The sequence below is a fragment of the Octodon degus genome, unplaced genomic scaffold, assembly GCF_000260255.1.
Source record: "Octodon degus isolate 3935 unplaced genomic scaffold, OctDeg1.0 scaffold00130, whole genome shotgun sequence".
NCBI classification, from domain to species: Eukaryota; Metazoa; Chordata; class Mammalia; order Rodentia; family Octodontidae; genus Octodon; species Octodon degus.
In genome coordinates this window covers 6,275,947-6,292,137 of record NW_004524706.1, presented here as the reverse complement: position 1 = coordinate 6,292,137, position 16,191 = coordinate 6,275,947, and positions in this window count along the sequence as shown.

Below are 16,191 nucleotides of genomic sequence, written 5' to 3'. Positions count from 1 at the left end.
CGCGGGACACAGCCACTGAGCACCTCAATGGTGACTTGCACAGCCCAGGCCATTGGGTAGGCACATTCCTTAGTCAGGGTTTGCTGAGTGGGTCTTCCTTGGAGATCTCCTGAACATTGCAGTCTTCGGCAAAAAAAATGTCTGTGCTCTAAACTTGCCAACCCTAGACATGCAGAGGCATGGATGTCTTGTCACCCTAGACACCCTACTTAATCTATGCACCAGGACATTTGTCCCCCTGGTGGAAGAGGATCTGGCTTTAAAGAAAGTCAGCTTCCAAATCCTAGCTCTACTCCTTGCTAGCTGTGAGACTTTGGCCTCCACCTCATCAGTTATTCTCCCCAGACTCCAATTTCTACAGCCGTGACCAGGTAACCCATTACCACATATTTTGCAGGATTACAAAGAGTAAATATGGAGGTGTGTGTAAAACTCCTTTGTAAACTGCAATGGGGATTATTGCTATCAGTAGAAGCAGGACCACTGTGACTCCTACACAATCCTGGGTGATCACTGATAACTGCGAATTCTGCAGGAGGAATTCCACAGTTAGAAGCCCCACTGGGGATCCATTGGCAGTGACTGGGTGGTGAGGGGGACTTGGCTGGCAGGGAATGACTCTGTTCCAAGATCCAGTCCAAATTAGAGTCTCCCGTAACACACTGGAGCCCTGTACTTTCATTCACTAAACAAACATTTACTTATTTATTTTTAAATAGCTTCTCTCTTTTTTCCCATTCCAAAAATAATACATGTTCATTCTGGAACATTTAGAACAGCAGAAATGCTGAAAGAAGAAAAATCAGAGTCACCCCAAATCCTGCTGCTGTGAATGAATGTCCTGGGCACACAAACACAACTCTCCTTACCTCTTCAAATACATTTCAGGAAAATGTTATATCATATCATACTTGCTGTTTTGTGATCTGTTTTTTTTTTTTAAAAAAAAACAACAATAATCTGAGAACATTTACTAGGTCATAAACTATCCTTCTGCAATACTATAAAAATCATTGCCTAGCTGTCCACACCATTAAATTTGCAGTTATGTCTGTTGTGTGCAGAGCTCTGAGCAAGCCCCTGCCTATCCCTGGACACTCCCCACCTTGTAGAGGCAATCAGACCTTGCAAGGAGATAAGCTCAGCAGGAAGGACACAGAAAGGAAAGGTCATGTCCAAAAGAAGGATCAGGGAAGTATCCTGGAGAAAACTAACTTAGATAGGTGGATGCCTATCTGAGGTGAGCTGGATTGAAACATGAAAAAAAGCAGGAAGAAATTTTAGTTATCAGGAAGAACATGAGTGAGGGGCACAGTTAAAGACAACAAAATCATACTGTATTATTTATTCTTGAGTGGAAGCTAGTAAAGTGTTTTGCTTCAGGATTGATGACCTAAGACCTGTTCCACTCAAAAGATAGTAATTTGGAGCAGGATTCTTTTAGTGATCTCGGACAAGTCACTGAACCTCAAAATGCTAAAACAAGATAGGCTTCATAATGTCTTTCCAGATTTTCATTTTATAGATGAAGCACTGAGGCCCAGAAAAGGCAGTGGGTAACCCAAGATGACACAGCAACTGTTGAGGACGCCACGAGGAGCAAGTGGACTGCTTCAGGAGCTACAGCCAATTTGTTCATCAAAGTCAAGTCAACATTTGGCACAGACCTGCATTCCCAGAATACAGACTTGAAGTCGACCCAAACAGACTTCACCCTCATAACCAGCCAACCTTACGGCGTTTTCTTTGGGGAAGATTTCAAGAGGAAACAAATATGCTATGCTTCCTCAGACTGACTTGTGGTGTAATCAAGAGGTAAATATTAGTTTCTCTTTGCCACCACCCCCACTCTACTTGGGAGGTGGATGCCTATCTGAGTTAGGGTCATTTGGTTAGAGGAAACAGACCTTCTGGCTTTAAAGAAAGTCAGTTTCCAAATTCTAGCTTTACTGTTTTCTAGCTGTGAGACTTTGGCCTCTACCTCATCAGTAATTCTCCCTAGACTCCAATTTCCAAACTGCCTCCAATAGAAGAAGTGTATTGTAAGGACAATAAGATTATCTTGGGGGTCCAAGGACAGGAAACCACAAAGCAGCCAGGCCTCATAGTAGTAGGAGATAACACCTGACAAAATATTAAGGGGGTCCAAGTAGCTGTATTTTCTTCTTGGAACCCAGTTTAACAGGTTAAGGATACATCCATCTATGTATGTATCCAATAATCCATCTGTCTTATTACTTATCCACCCATCCAACCACCTACGTCATCATCCATCTATATACTTATCCATGCAGCTGTGTATCACTCTATGCATCCACCATCCATCCATCCACCCATCCATCCATCCGTCCATCTATCTGTCCATTCATTTGTCCATCTGTCCATTCAGTGACACTTTTCACAGTCCTCTGGGCTCTGTTGAACCTCTGCCATAAGCTAGCATGTGGTATGGTGGAGACAGAAATGGGCAAGCACAGTCCCTGCTCTCAAGGAGCTCACAGTCTAGCAGAAAATTTCCATCATGTTTATTCATCTCATAATTTGGACAGCACTTCTGTGTGCCAGATGGGACCCAACACTGGGGAAGCCAAGATGAATGAGAGGGAGACCTATGGACACACTCATAACACAAGCTGATGGGTGCTAAAAGGCAAAATTGATTGGTTATCTGCTATTCTGCCTCTTCCATAAGAGAGTTAAAGATATATAGATTAAGACTCTGGGATATGTATCAATGCAGGGTTATTTTGTGATTGCATTGTTGGGGTCACAGGGCCAGAGCACACCCTTACGGATGGGAGTGGGGTTTCACAAAAGGAAATGAAAATGTTCATTACTAGCCTTCTAAGAAAGATGTCATTCCTGCTGCCGGAAATGAGGACTTCGGTGACCAGGCTTTGTTTGGCTGAGGGAGAGAAAAAGACTGTCTGAGGCACTAGAGGCGGTTTGTTCTGGACTCTGTTGTGGTATCTCTAGAAGATTCCTGGGGAAGGGGTAGAGTGGAGGGTGAGTGTCCTTGGACCACATGGGGGTGGCCAGGAGAAGGGACCAACGCCTGTCCTAGAAAGGATGCTGGGAGAGGTCTTCACTTGGCCCATCCTTCTCTTTATGCTCCTTGCTTTACTACAAGGTGGCTATGCAATTGAGAGCTCCAACTGGCACATCCTAGAGGTAAAAGAGGAGCCATTAAAAGAACATGCTCAGGAGGGCTGGCCAGATAGCTCAGCAGACTAACACTCCTGCTTAGACAGAGTACAGCAGCTGGGTTCGATCCCCGGAGTACTGTGCTAGCCCTGCCTGGGACGAAACGCTGAGACAGTGATTGAGACGGGGTGTGGTGGTGCCCACCTATAATCCCAGCACTTGGGAGGTTGAAAACGGGAGAATCACTACAAGTCAGATCTACACAGTGAGACGCTGTAGACCCTGTCCTAAAATACAAAATAAAAAAAAAATATTCAGACCTCAAGAATAAATAGGGGCACCTAACTACCTACTTATCACTAATACTTCAATAAAATGTCTTTAAAAGTTATAAGCTTCCCTCTGTTACTACGGAAAAAATAGAGAAGGGATTGTGTCCATACTTTGGACCTATGAAAATAATTGAATTCTGGAAGAAATTATTGACTCCAAATGTAAAAACAAAGCACATTAAAATAGATATTTAATGAAATGTCTATAAAACATTAGATCCACTTTATTAATGACTACATTTATAAAAATTGCTTGATGTTTGAAATCAGTTTGTAGATTTGATTTTCTCTTTCCTCAAGAATCCTGAAGAATGCAGAGTGATTGCTGAGAAATCAGAGCTAAACAAAAAGCAGTTGCTCAGAGCCAAATCATTTCAAAAGTCAAATTACAAAAATCTTTTCTAAATATTTTATAGCAGGCAATTACTAACTGAAGCATATGGGTGTGGTTTAGTATGTGTGTTTGGGGCAGGTCCTTTCAAAGTCAGAGCATCCAGAAGCAATGAAAGTTTTTTAAAAGGTTCCATTTAGGGGCAAGGACACGGTGCTACACTACTCCGAGCATGTCATCATAGCATGAGCTATGTGAATGGCACCAGAGATTTGTGCAGTGCACAACTGAGTGGCTGTACAAGGTGACCTCAAACACAGGGTTGGCCAGGATGCCACTCCAGAGGCCAAAGAAGAGGCTGCGGTGGGGAGGGCCACCTCCATGGAGAATAGTGGTGTGCAGGAAGCAGCGTGGTGATGAGGAAGGGAGGACAGCCCCTCCCCACATTCTGAGTGCTGGTGCTGAGTCTTGCTTCACTGTTTTCTCTGTCTCGCTGGGGAGCTAGGCTTGTGCATGAAGAACAGGAGTCAGAGACATAACCATGACAGAGGCTCTGGCAGCAGGCAGGAAGTGCAATGAGGCGACATGGGTAAGAGGAGAAGGTAACCCCAGATGAGAGGACTGCGAAGCTGCATAATGAAGGCCAGTGCACACAGAGCCCTGGAGCACTGCACGAATTTATTCAGGCAGGGAGCCAGGGGTGGCCAGCAGAGGACACAGGGCATTCTGGGCGTCCCTGGGGTGTTCTACCAGCCTGTTCCTCTGGCTCTTTCTCTGCTGAAAGATGTCAGGCATCAGATGCTGTTAAACTCCAGTGACACAAAGCCTGCTGGACAGGAGAGCGGGCAGGACTTGGCTGGAAGCAGAGGTGTTCAGAAGGGTTCAACCTTTTTCCTGACACCAGCTCCTGTCTTGGCAGAGGGTGTACCTTTAGGGAGGATCCTGGAACTGATTCTCCCCCCAAAGACTTCCCAGCTAAAGATAATTTTTTTTTCCTTTTTGGCATACAACAGCTTCCTTATTTATTGTAAATCTGTAACCTTCCTCCTGGTGGGAAGAAGTATGCAGGTGTTTAAAGAAACTATTCCAAGGAGAGCTGATCTTTCCAAGAGGAATTGCTGATACAGATTGAAAAACTGAATGGGACCTAGAGGTCACATCTAGCCCTTCATTTGAGGAGTAAAGAAACTTGTATCCTCTTCCTGTGAATGAGGAAACAAAGACAGAGAGGTCACATGCTTTGTCAAAGGTCATCCTGGGATTACTGGAACGAGAACCCCAGTCCCAGTCTGTCTGTATAGTGGCAAAGGTCACATTTGAGCTGGGTGTCACTGTTGGGAGGGTTTGAACTTGCCATACTGGGAAAGGGAAGATTTTAGGCCAGGGGACAGGGTGAACAAATGTAGACAGCAGATGTTAGTAACAGTCAGCACACATTAAATGAGCTAACCCTCTTCTGAGGCAGGCCAGTTTTTAAGTGTTTTACTTGTGTTGGCTCTTGGATAGTCATAACACCATTATGAAACAGGCTTGGTTCATCCCTCCTGTGATTAATAAGACAGAGGCACAAAGAGAGCTAGCTACCTATCTAAGGCCACACATCTACCAAGTATCAGAGCTGGGACTCAAACCTCGGAAGCCTTGCTCCAAGGCCTCCTGCTTAACCATTGGCAGTAGGTCCACACAGAGGTGAAGATGCGTAAACTCGCTCCGTGCCCATGTATCCCTACACTGAAGGTAGGGGTGGCTCTGTGTACAGGTAGAGACACCAGGGTTCCCTCAGGTTAAGGACCTTGCCCTGTCCTGCTCTGCCTTGTACCCTGAAAGTTATTTCTGAAGGGCACCTGTTTCATTGAACAGGCACTTCCCACAGTTCCACAAGCCCTGATCAATCGCTCCTCCGTTTGCCACGAAGGCCCCTGTCACCACTAGATTACTTTTAAGGTTTTCAATAATTCTGTGCAGAGACAGATCAGCATAAAGTAAAGCTAAAAATATCATTTTTCTGTAGCTGTCATAACAACATTTGGGCTAATTGATTCTCAATAGAATAATGACATCCAGTATGTAGTGAGAAATATTCATGAAGAGATCTGTGAAATCCTCGAGGTGCGGGCCGCGCAGGCAGCCCAGGACAGCTCCAGAGCAGTCCGCGTAGACGCTGGCTGCGCACGTGGTGGGCGAGGCCTGACCGCCAGCCTGCCAGCCCTCGCCCTCCCACAGCCTAGGGGACTGTCTTTGGACATCAAAGCGCTTTAGTCACCGAGGACTGGGACTCCCAACCCCCGAGGCTGCTTTAATCAGAGAAAGGTGATGAAAAGATTAGAGGGTATGATTTATGGAGAGAGATTAGCATCAGAGGAGTCGAGGGAGAGAAAAGAGGAGTCGCTCAAAGTAGTTGAGATAACAAAGGCTGTGGAGGAGCAGGAGCTGGAAGGGGAAGGAGGGGAACAGCCGTGGGGCTCGACCCCAAGAACCGAGTGGAGCGGGGGGCCAGGAGGGAGGGTGCTGTTGTGGATAAGAGAGAAGACGGGGGAAGAAACTCCTCCTGGGACTGCCTGACTCCTGGCAACCTCTGCTGGCTTGGGCATCCCCACAATACGGCCTCAGTAGGCCTCCTAGCAGGAGCTGCATAGAAAGGAGGCTGGTCCTGGGGTCTTTAGGTGGCAAGGGATGGGGGTCACAGCCTGATTAAGGGGTTGCTGAGTGTGTTGGGCAATATGTCAGAATGTGTCCACCGGGGAGAGCTGAGTGGGTAGAAGGACTGGGGGAGGTGGTGGCTGTGGGCCCTCGAGGCCCTGTGACTCTACATGGGCTACCAGGGGGATGGTGGCAGGCCTGGCTTCTAGAGAGGCGCCCTCTGCATGCACAGGGATGCCTGTGTCAGTGGAAGAAGCCAGCACCGCTTGTGCATGGGGCCCTCTTCTGTGTTTAGTACCTGCACTGAGCCAAATACAGTTTTTAAAATTAATCTTATTGTAAAATTTTTATTAGTACACATGTGCAGTACGTGATGATTACATTCATTGTGGGAAGTCAATGCATGAACACAACACATCTTAATGCTTTTTATTTCCCTTTACGCTCCCCTTGCCTCCATCTCTAGGTCATCAAGAAGAGTTTTTAATGTGTGTGAGCACATTCATCCTCAGAGCAGCCTTGTGGGGTGGAGACTCTTGCTATTCCTGTTTCACAGAAAAGGGAAACTGAGACTCAGTGGGTCTATTAACAATACCAAGTTGTGTAGCTGGTAAGTGGCAGAGCCTGCATGGGGCCTGGGGCAGTCTTGCCCCCACAGCCCATAGGGCACTGGGGAGAGGGGACGGGAAGCGAGAGTGGTATGTGAAGGGTGGGAGGGGTCTCTCAGCTTATGCATGACCTGTGAGGTGTGCATGTGCTGAGTGTGTTGGGCAGTGTGTGCTGGGGAGAGCTGAGTGTGTTGGGCAGTGTGTGCTGGGAGAGCTGAGTGTGTAGGATGACTGGGGGGAGGTGGTGGCTCAGGGCCTGGGAGACCCTGTGGAGACCATCACCATCCCTCATTGAGGTAGGGATGCATTGTAGGAGTTACTATGCACACTAGGATCCTTCATTTCTTTAAGTTTCCCCAGCTAGAGCAGCCTCTTCTTCCTTGTACTCCCACCTACCCATCCAGTCTCACCTAGTATTTCTGCAGGTTCCCTGGGTGTCTCCTGTGAGGTCAGTGACTGTTCTGGGATGCTCTGCTTCCCCAGACTCCTCTATGAATGCCTGCATTGGGCAGAGCTAGAGGTTCCACTAGACTCTGCTCCATGACAACCAGCTGTGAGCCTGTTCACCATTCAGTCTTTACCACCAAGTGTGGACTTGGGAATAGAACAGTTGCTCAATAAATAGATGTCTTCTATTTCCTGAAAATGCCACTTCCGTAAGACATTAAGTGCCACTCATTGTAACCCAATGCCAGACAGTGGCTCCTTCCCCTACCTTCTGACTGCCATTCATTCCCTCAGCAGGGTAGGGCACCATGCTGCCCCATGGAGTAATCAATACCTGAGAGAAATCTCTTATTTGCTTCTCAAAAAATCCTGTAGATAAAACTCCATGCAAATCCTCGTGTAAATCTAGATTTCCTACCAGTCCACTGACATAATTAATAATTGCCAATAATTAATGGATCACAGTTTTAAGTCCTGATTAAATGCCAGGCACTGTGTTAAGCTGTTAATGTGAGTTATCTCCTTTCAGTACAAAGCTGCCCCATGGTTTCGGTACTATTTTTATCCCTGTATTACTGGTGAAGGATCTGAAGCTGAGATGTTAAGTAAATTTCCCAGAGGCACATAGCAGGTGAATAAGTTCAGGATCTAAGAGTAGAGCCTTAGTCTGACCTGCTTTTAAATGCTATCTACGTTGGTCCAAATTCCAGCTGAGATCTGAACTGAGACTCCTACCACTCATAGATCATTAAGCCTTATGTCCACAAACCATCATCATCTTGATTTTATAGATGAAACAACCAAGCTCAGAGCAGTTAAATGAACTGTGAATGGTCAAGCAAGTACTAAAGAGGCTGAGGTAGGATTTGTATCTAGATCTATGAGCCCCATCCCTCTGGAGGCATGGGGACAGGCCCTGACCATAGGGAAGTGGGTGGCAAAGGAGAAAGGAGAGGCACGTAGCTGCTGGTATGCAGCCAGAGCTGTGTGCCAGGATTCTGGAAGAAAACAGAAATCCCAGTACCAGAGGGACCTGGTAAAGGAGAAAGGTGACCCTCAGAGTCACCTGTAATGGGACATACAGAGTTGCTGACACCTCCACAGGCATGTTTTAGGTTTTAGGCCTGCAGCAGAGGGCATCCTCAGTTATTCGCATACCATGTAGTCTCCGGACAAGAGCTATCAGGGCTTGGCTGCTGGCCTCTCATTGGTTTGGGAGGCATGGACTCCTTGCACAACAACTGGGTGCTCATTATGAGAAGAACGGCATCTCCATCCAGAGAGAGCCTGCGATTGAATAGAAGAAAAAGAAAGGGCTTTGACTTACAAACCGAGGCCATTCATTAGCCAAATAAGCCTCCATGGGAGTTCTTAGGTAGAGGCTACCACCTCCAGCACAGGTGAGCCGAGAATTCTCCTGGAAGAAGTGGTGTTAGAATGCAAAAGTAGCCGGGAAGGATGCAAGCGTTGTGGTGTGGAGGGCGAATTTTCCAGGGAGACTGTACTTCATGTATTTGAATTCAGTCATGTACCTGCACACAGCATAACAATGACAACAATAACAAAGTAAAGCCTGTGTAGGGAGAATAAAGTGAGGCAGTCTGATCTCCCCATTGCATTCTGAGGACAAGCAGAAAATGGGAGATGGAGCCTGATGTTTCCCCAGTGACATTTAGTTTTTCTGTACCTCCTTCGTGAGAGTATCACCCTGAGGGTGGTTCTGGTATTCTAAGACACACATCTTTTACATAGTGTGGACCCTCAAATCAAGCCAACAACCTCATCTACTGCTTAACCAAAGGAAAGTGATTTGTTCCAGTGCAACGTCATGTTGGACTCACAGAGAGCTGGTGTATTAGTCTCCCTCCAAGGGATTAGTAAGAATAATTTTGATCATGCCTGGTTTCCCCCTTTATACACCGACTTTAAACACTGCTTCTACATCACACGGGCCTCTGTCATGGGAGCGATGCAAGCATGGCGGTGGTACAGCTGGGATGTGCAGGGAGCGTAATTAGAAGGCTCTAGGACTATTAAAGGCCCGTTGGAGTCCAAGAGCTCATGAGTCGGCTGTGATCTCTGGAATCCTCATTAGAGATTCTCTCCAGAGCCTGGGGCATATGCTTTTGCTCGTCTTTAATAATGGCAAATCTTCATGCTTTGAGGTTGGATTTGATTTCGGGAAACAACCACAAGAGGCATTTGGAGCCCAGCCTGGTGGAGGAACAAGCTGGAAAATGTGCTTCTGGTTAAATGGGAGGTGTGACTCGAATTGGCACATGGGGATGCCAAGCTCAGGTAAAATCCAGAGCAGGCAGCTCCAAGGAAAGCTCCAGAGTTACTCTGGGGAATTCCGGCCTGGGAGCAGGCAGCAGGGAAGGTCTGCTGTCCTCTGGCCTGAGCTTATTGCATGCCTACCAATTTGGCCTTGTCTCTCACCCACAAACCAATGTTTTGAATGATGTAGGAGTCATTTCCAGAATATCTGAGGCCATCTGGAAACTAGTAAGGGCAGAGGCCATGACAAAGGAGGGAGAGTGAAGCTTGAGTCTCTGTGAGCTCTCTCTGGCACCTCAAGACCTCTGACCCCTCAATGATGAAGCCTCCCTGGACCTCAGCCACTCACTCAGTAGCTGTAGGTTGGTTGGAGGAAGAGGGCTTCAAAAGGCCAAGAATCATAGAGCCTACTCTGAGACCCACTGCTTGAGACTGCAGATCTGTGGCAGCCATGGAAGCTACCTCAATGTTCCCACAAAGTCCTTCGGAATCCCTTAATCCAGAGGTGAGAGCTATTAGTTCCACATGAATTTGCATAACGCTCCTGGCCCTTTGCATCTCTACCACCTGGGGCTTTCGGCCTGATTCCAGCCCACCTTTCTGTGACCATATCCTGCACCTACAAAATGACGGGCTTCCTTTTCTGGTGCGTCTGCTCACTGATTCCAGAGCAACTCTGAACACTTTAGGCACACTCTGAACTTGCAGGGCATAACTTTGAAGAGGGGCTGAGTATGTTTGTTGAAATGGGTGTAGTCATTCTCAAAGGGTCTACAAGAGATAAGCCATTTGGTCTGCTTGGCTTAAGAGGCTGAGCCCACAGGCTTTGGACCCCAAAAGCACAGTGCAGAGTGATACACAGCAGGGGAAGCAATCCAAGGCTCACACCCATCGGCAGCATGCACAGCACACCCCCACTATGCACTCTGTGCCCCTTTCCCCGCACACTCATCCTCACCCACACCCTCTTCCTCACACCTATGCACACTCAGCCTACAGAGATACCAAACCCACACACTTCCCACCCTTCCCAAACATCCCACATAGAACAGTTATACCCCTTCCCAGAAGAAATGCACAGAACAGCGATGCTCCCTGAAGTCCCTCAGGGATACTAAAACTTGGGGGAGCACCTCACAGCCCCTTATAGTAAATGTCCCTCTCCCCAAATGAGCTCTTAGACAAAATGATGTAGGAGAAAAGCACAACTCTCACTGTCTACTCCATTGTGCTCTCATCCTGGAATTGCCACATGGAAGCCATATAATCTTGGCCCTGTTTCTTCTCAGAGCCCTGCTCTTCTTATCTGAAAAGTGGGCATAACAATGACCCTTCTCACACAAGTCACTGTGAGGTTAGAATGACATAGTGGAGGAGGATGCTTTGCTTTGATGCTGCAAGTATATTAAAAATCATCACCAAGGTCATTGTTGTCATTTCTGCTAAGGAGCAAACAGACTCAGCTTGAATGAACCTTTCTCAGCTAGCTCATTTAAAGTAGAGAGGACCATGAAGATCCCTGCCACAGGGCTAAGCTCTCACCCCCCAGCTTCTAGCCCAGGTGGCTCAGCACTGCTGACCCAGGAGATCCGAGATGTGTGCTGGAGGTGGAATTGGTCAGTGAGGACCCAGAAATGGCCAGGCGATTCCCAAAAGAACTTTACATAATCAATGCAACATCTATTACAAACATCTATATGCAAAGATGACTCTTGCCCCAGCGGATGAGAAAGTGACTATTGGCAAATCCCTGACGAATGTTTCTGGGATGTGAGGGCTTTGGGGAAGGTAAAGGGGAGGATAGAAAAGGGAGCCCTGGAGCCCTGCTGGTTAACAAGGAGAAGGTGTGGATCAGGTCTGGTGGTCCAGGGGCAAGAGGAAGTGGGGGCAAGGAGTGGCTGAGCAGGGTGCCCACTTCACGAAGTCTTCCAGGAAGGTGACATGGGGTCACCAATGGCTTGAGGGACATGTACTTGAATGATGCGTAGATTATACCATAAAGAAGCAGATGGACCTTGGTGTGCCATGGGCTTCCTGTAACTACTTGAGAAACAAACAGTTCCAATAAAACAGTCTGGGTAAGGAGAAGGGGTAGGGTGAGGTGGGTGATGCACATATAGTGGTTGGAAGCTCAGAGAGAAAAAACAGCCGTGCCTTCCCAGCATATGAACTTTCCAAATGGCAGTGAGCAGATGAGATTGGGAAGCCGAACTTGAGTTGGCACATCTGACCCAGAGTAGGCTTTGCATGGGTGCTTGCAGGTGGGTGCTCCTTACGGGAGACTCTCCGGGTGGTCTCTCCTTAGAGGAAAGACTGAGGCTGGGAGGGGTTGTGTCTAAGTTTTGCCGAGAATGAGTGATGTTGTCAGGACTGTGGGTGGAGTTAAAAGTAGCTGCCCCTGCACATGCTGAAGTTGTCTGGCAATGAGTGGATAGATGTGTGTGTTTTGCCAAGGAGAGTCATCAAATTCATCATGTTTCCAAACAGGCAAAACTTGAAACACATGAAAAAGTATAATTAAAAGTCAGAAAGCTGAGATTCTAATTCCACCTTTGCCCTTTTTTAACTATGTGACGTTGGGCAAGTTACCCGCTCACTCACACCTCAGTTACCTCATCTGTAAAAGGGGAACAGTAATATTTACATTCTGTAGGGCTATTGATTAAATAAGCTCACACAGTGGTTTGCCGACAGCAAATCCACAAATGGTGGCTATGATTATGTACCCTGATAGGAGGATCCTATTATTCTCTTGAAGATAAGGGGCAGATGCAAGCGCCTCCTGCTTGTGTTTGGCCAAGTGTGTGCTGCTAATGGGGGCTGAGTCCAGCCTGTCTGGCTCTTGGAGCTGGAACTGGGGTGCAGAGGCAGGGGCTGCGGACAGGCAGGCCTTGGAGATGCCCCACACCCGCCAGGCCGTTTGTATGCAGCCGCTGTTGTGAGAGTGTGTCCCCGAGAGGGGAGGGCTGCTCCATAAGACTGATTTGTTGCTGCTGAACCTCATTAATCAAATCTTACTGGAGAGAGCCTCCTGCAGCTGCTGGCAGGTCAGCGTCGGGGAGATAAGTGATGTAGCCAGACCCAGTGAGGGGGAGAGATGAGCCAGCCATAAGTCTTGACGGTGGCAGGCTCCGAGGCAGGAGCTCTGAGCTGGCGCATCCTCTGCGCCTGGGGCAAATCTCCAAGTCAGGATAAAGTTCTTCCTCCCAAGGGATGCTCTGGGGGAACAGGACCTGGAATGGCAGGCGGCTGGGAGTCAGCCCCTGAGAAGCAGGGCCTTCCGTGATTGGGGACCAGTGAGTCTAAGATAGCCTCAAACACCTCTGGGGGCTTGATCCTCCAATTGCTGGATCTCCTGTGCCGGCGCCTAGACAAGTCTAGCAACACCTATGGCGCCTCCGCAGTCCAGTTGGTTAAGCAGTGTTCAGATTCAAGTTTTGATTTTGATCTCCTCTGGTGCTGCTCAGTGAGACAACCCCCACCCCCCAACCTGTTTCCTCGTTGGTAGCAACAACTGCCGAGGGGAGAGCTCTGGGTCGAGTACAGATCTGGCTGTGTCATTCCATCCTCACAGACATCCTTCTGGCGTTGCTTTCATGAGCTTCCTCTTGTGTAGATGGGAAAACTGAGGTCATACATCTAGGGAATGGCAGTGCCCTCTGTGGGGGTGGTCAGGGAGTGGGCTCTCGCTGGCTGTTCCAATGGATTGGTTTGCTTGTGGGGGCATGGAGGGTGGCTAGGAGCCTCTATCCCAGTGTGCTGGCCCCAGGTTTACAAGTGACTTGATCATCTACTTTAGGCCAAAGGGGCCATCTCTGCATTTTCCTTGGGTGCAGTTCTTTCTTCTCTGCCACAGGATACACCTGGTGCCAAGATGTGTGCTGGTGGAGACAGTGAACTAAGCACTTCGAGCCTTAAGCAAAAGCCAAAGCAAAGCTTGGAAAAGCACTTAAGGCCATGTGAGGTACATAGAAAGCCCTTGTTAATTGCTATTTTTACTGGAGGCCCAGGGAGCACACAATCTGGCTGCACCACTAGGAGCCCTGTTGCTCTACTCACCCTTTTGTGACCTAAGTCACCTGTCCCCAGGATCCCCCTCCATCTCTCCAGACTCTATTTTTAGTATTCTCCCTTCCTGCCCATCCAGGCCTCTCTTTGCATTCCATTCACCATGTTCACTACATTCCTGGGTCAGAGGGTTACCTTCACCCTGGGAAAGAGGTGGGTCGGATGCTGCTCCCGTGTACCAGTGGCATCCTCTGCAGCAGCCTCAGGAGCTGGAAAATAGGGGAAGCAGCACTCACTGCCCCAGCAGATGGGAAGATAATAACCACAGTTTTTTGTTTTTTTTTTTGCACACTTAGTATCTGCTGAGCACCGTGCCACATGCTTTGCAAACATTAGCTCACATAATCTTTACAACATCCTTGTGAGTTAGGTCCTATTTTAGCTCTGATTTCCGGCTGAGGAAGCTCAGAGAGGTAAAGAACTTTTCTGAGGATGCCCAGGTAGTAAGTGACAGAGCTGGCCTTCAGACCCTGGCGGCTGGCTGTGACGTCTGTGCCCTTTCCCCTAACTAAATTCAGGATTGAGACCCAGTTTTGAAAGCTAGGCCTGCCTGATATACCCAGAAAACATGGGCTCCTTGTCTCCTAATCCCGCACTGCATTGCACAGGCCCCCACATTTAGAGGGTTGGCTGGGCCCAAGTTCAGGAGTTGTTAACTTCTTAGTAGTTCTCTCTTTGCCTCATTCTGGGGTAAAACTGCATTTGGTTTTTAAAATTCCCTTTTTATTTAGTCGCTGTGAATGTTAAGGACTGCCAGTACTGGGAGCTGAGATCCCATCCATATGCCAGGTTTTAAATAGCAGACTAGAAACAAGTTTACACAGGAAGATCAAACTCATCCTAAACATGCAGCTACTGCACTGTTCAGACAAGAACCCCTTGCCCCCGCCCCGCCCTGCCACTCACCCAGGCTTCCCACTTCAAGCAGTGGCACAGAGTCATCTTTCTTGTTTTAGAAAAACAGTGCCGAACTCCGTCTGCTGCTCTTCATGCAGGAAGCCGTGTGCAGTGGCCCAGTCACACCAAGGTGTGTGTTGGGGTTGCTGGCTTCCTGGGGTAGCGGCATGGGAGTGAGTGGTCCATCCACCTTCACTGGGGAAGCTGTAAGCACGTCTTGAGCACTGAGTAGATCAGGCTGCACACGGAAGGAAAGCACTGTCTTTGACCTACCCTGTCTGCTGGGGGTCCCTCGGGGGGCCTTGGGCGAAGGGTTCATGTCACCATCTGACCTTCAGCCTCCTGCTCTGTAAAACCGACATAGTGGACAGTGCGCGGTGGCCAAGTGCTCGGGATCTGACGTCGTCCTCCCTGTGTTCAGAACCCTTGGCCTTGCGCTTCCTGGCTGAGGACACCAGAGCATGCCCTGTCGAGCCTCAGTTTCCCTTCCTGTAAAGTGGAGATGACAGGAATGACAGCCCCCTGGGTACATCATTGGGGGAGTGAAGATCACGCGCTGTGAAGCACCAGTTGGGATTTCCAGAACCTGGGCCTGGCTGCTTTCACAGGTCCTGGGGTGCAGAGAATCAGCACGAGGGCCACCAGCCCAGAACCCGGCTCTTGGTCCAAGACCACATTGCTGCCGTCAAATCTGAATGGGATCTTTACTGTGGGCAGCTCAGTATATGGTGTGGTTTTCACCCACCCTGTTTTTTTTACTAGCCTGACCTCCCGCAAAGCCCTTCTGGGCTGCAGGAGGGGGCAGGGTTGATCTATAGACTGGGTAACCTGCCTAGGGGAAGGGGGGCGCCTCTGACCCAGGGGTAAATCATGGACTCCCCCAGGGCCCGTCAGTTCCCCAGGAAAGAGGCCCCGGGCATTTGTTATCTCAATGTTTCCCCTGAGGGGCTGACCACATGATTCATTTCACTCACACTAATTGGATGTAAATTAGATGAGAAATCAGTAATTTGTCCAAAGATTTGTCATTCTGGTGGCTTTCCAGGCAGAGCCAAGCATGGGTTGGTGTAGCCCCCCCCCCCCCAGCTGTAAGAAGGCAGGGTTTGGGAAGTGAAGAGCAGAGGGTGGGCAGCTGAGTTTCCTAGTGCCCTCAGTGTTCGTATTGTTTTAAAAAGATGGAGAGGAGGTTGGGGGATGAGGGGGTCGGAAATCAGAGGGTTCTCAGGCTGCTTTGGCCACTGGAGGTGGGGAAGCCTCCAGGTGAGGTTATTCTGTGTCAATAGGAAAAAGGATGACCCCAGACCTCTTCCCCCACACAATATGCTAATCAACCCCTTGGGCCCACTTGGGGCTGGGAAGCTGGGCAGCTGCCTGTGTCGCGTGTCTGGAGTGTGATGGCCTCAGAGTTAATGAGGGGGAGGGCACAGAATGGGCCCTGGCTCCTGGG